The sequence below is a fragment of the Octopus bimaculoides genome, chromosome 3, assembly GCF_001194135.2.
Source record: "Octopus bimaculoides isolate UCB-OBI-ISO-001 chromosome 3, ASM119413v2, whole genome shotgun sequence".
In the NCBI taxonomy this organism is placed as follows: domain Eukaryota; kingdom Metazoa; phylum Mollusca; class Cephalopoda; order Octopoda; family Octopodidae; genus Octopus; species Octopus bimaculoides.
The window spans coordinates 37,346,122-37,349,275 of NC_068983.1; positions in this window are offsets into that span (position 1 = coordinate 37,346,122).

Sequence of the window (3,154 nt, forward strand, 5' to 3'; positions counted from 1 at the left end):
TATATATATATATATATATATATATATATATATGTAAAGTGGTTGGTGTCTGGAAGGGCATCCAGCAGTAAAAATCAGGCCAAAACTGACCTCGCTTGTGCTGGTGCCATATGAATAGTATTCCGTTCACTGGTGTTAGGAAGGGCATCCAGCTGTAAAACCATGACAAAACAGATACTGAAGCCTGGTGCAGTCTTCTGCCTAGCCAGCCAGCTCCTGTCAAACTGTCCAACCCATGCCAGCATGGAAAATAGATGTTAAATGATAATGGTAATGGCGATGATGATGATGATGATGATGATATATATAGATATATATGCACACACACACATACATCCATATATATATATATATATATATATATATATATATATATATATATATATATATGATACGTGTGTGTGTGTGTGTACACACATATGGAGAGTTCGCCATGTCACCAATGTTGTCTAATGGAAAATCAAGGCTTGATACTATTTGGTCAATGTCTTGCAACTCTAAAGTAGTGGTCTTTCATCTCTGGTGCAGAGTCTATATTATCTCAAGTCAGCAGAGCTGTACATTGGCAGAATGGTTTGAGTCTCAGAAAAATTTTAAAATTTTTTCAAATGTTCCTTGTGGTATTTGTTCAAGCTCTTTATGTTCTGAATTCAAATCCTGCTGAGGGCCAGCAAAATAAAGTATTTGTCAAATGCTGCGGTTGATTAATATAATCTACTAACACCTTCTTACCAAATTGCTGCTCTTCAGCTTAAATTACAAGTCTTATTGAGGTTAACAAATCAGTAGAGAATTCATCAAAATGCCTAGTGCTGTTGAGTTACATGCCTTCAAACTTTGACTTCAAATCCTGTCATTGTAAGCTTTAACTTTCATCCTCCTGAGGTTAATTTAATTAAGTAAGAGTCAATTAGTGGAGTTAACTATTATGACAGTTCCTTCCATCAAAATTTATAGCTTTCGGCTAAGGACAGAAATCCTCTTTATGCATTTGGCAGAATCATTAGAGTGTGAGACAAAAAGCCTGACAATATTTGTTCTGGATCCCTATGTTCTGGGTTCTAATCTTGTCAAGATCAGTTTTGCCTTTCATTGCTTCAAGATCACTTAAATAAAGACCCTCCTGCCAAAATTTTGGTTTTGTGTCTAGCTTAGAAATTACTATTATCACCATTCCCTGGGTTTGTATAGGCATGTGGCCCAGCGATCAGGGTGTTTGACTCACAATTATAATGTCATGGGTTCAGTTCCTGGACCAGATGATACTTTGTATACTTTAGCATATCACTTCATTTCACATGCTCCAGTTTACTCATCGGAAAATGAGCACAAGCTGAGTGCTGACACAGCTCTCTCTCTCTCTCTCTCTCCCTCCAACTGTCACATAAGAGAGTCAAGAAGGCATCTATGTCTGCTCACAACTACAATTAGTGAAAGTATGATACCTTTTACCAAGCCTACACGTTTATGAATGATGTTTAGCTCTTTATTCCCAATGCAGCCCATCAATCCACTAGATCATTGCAAATTCAATTGTTATTCTCAGTGGAAGTTTTCTTCATTTCATTTTTGAGGAAAAAGATTAAAGTATTGTAACTTTTCATTAAAATTCCTGTAAAAGAACAACTTTGTGTTATTTGGTTCTTTTGTACTGATTAATTTACCAGCTCACATGAGATCTCCTCACATTCTTTGATACAAAACTGATCATTTAAATTTCTGTAAAAAAAGAATTTGTTTTTGTTTTTAGAGTGATTGATTACAAAGCCACCAGAGACCACTTCTCGTTCTATGATATAAAACTCATCAGTTTAAAATGTTCTAATTTAAAATAAACCTATCATGATTTTATGTGTGAACAGTTTCATAAATTATGTTCTAAACATGAGTTTAGTAATGAAAACATCAGCTGATTAACTAAATCTGTACCAATTCTTGATCACACTATGCAAAAGAAAATTGTTTCACCTGATTTTTTAAAATGTTTCTTGTAAATTTCCAGTATTCTGAACATAATGGTAAAATTGATTTTGTAATTCCACCAATATTTTGTCAGTTATTTTATCTTCTATCTTTTATCTGTTACTTATTCCAATCATTGGATTGCAGCCATGCAGGAGCCCTGCCTTGAAAGGTTTAGTCAAACAAATCAATCCCAGTACTTACATTTTAAGCCTGATACTTATTCTATGAGTTGTGTTTATCAAACTGTTATATTATTGGGACATAAACAAACCAACATTGAATATCAAGGAGTGGAGTAGGGGCAAATACAGACACACATACATAGAGCCATAGAAACCATGCCAAAAGCAGATGTTAGAACTTGGCACAATCTTCTGGGTTGCCAACTCCTACCAAACTGTCCAATCCATGCCAGCCTGGAAAGAAGGCAATAAATGATGATTGATAATGATGATGATGATTTTACACACACACACACAGGCACACACACACACACACACACACACACACACACACACACACAAGTGTATATACAGTCATACATATGTCTATGTGTGTATGTCATTATGTCTGTGTTTGTCATCATCCCCCTCCCCCGCTTGACACCCAATATTGGTTTGTTTATATCCCATAACTTAGCAGTTGAATTAATCATGGATTACCTCATAACTGAGATTTCTATCATGTTATTGTCTATTTTTAGCATGACATTGTAGGGTAGGTGTGAGTGGCCAGGTCTGGCCATTTTGAATATAAGACAGGTACAATATTTGGGTCTGATATGGCTAATTTAAACATCAAAGGTTTTAGCGGTACTATTTGCACTCACAGTTGGGATTCTTGGTGCTCTGTTAGAAAAACACGATGAATAGTTCCATCAGGGCATACATTTGATAGAGAAATAATATCAGGGAAGATGAAATGAATCAATAATGGGAGACCACATTTGGAAATTGGTTCAAGAAGATAAAGACCATGTAGCATGTTTGTATTAGTGTTAGTTAAAACATGTATTTTGGGACTTTAAGGTAGGCTTAGGCAACACTGCCAGTTTACAGCTTTACTCAGTCTGTGATTAGCTGAATTAACAAGCTCCCTCAGACAGGCGTTCTCTGCTACATCCAATTGTCTCTTACATAATGTGCCTGCCACCATGATTCAATCGAGATCCTTGACTTCCTCGCTTCAC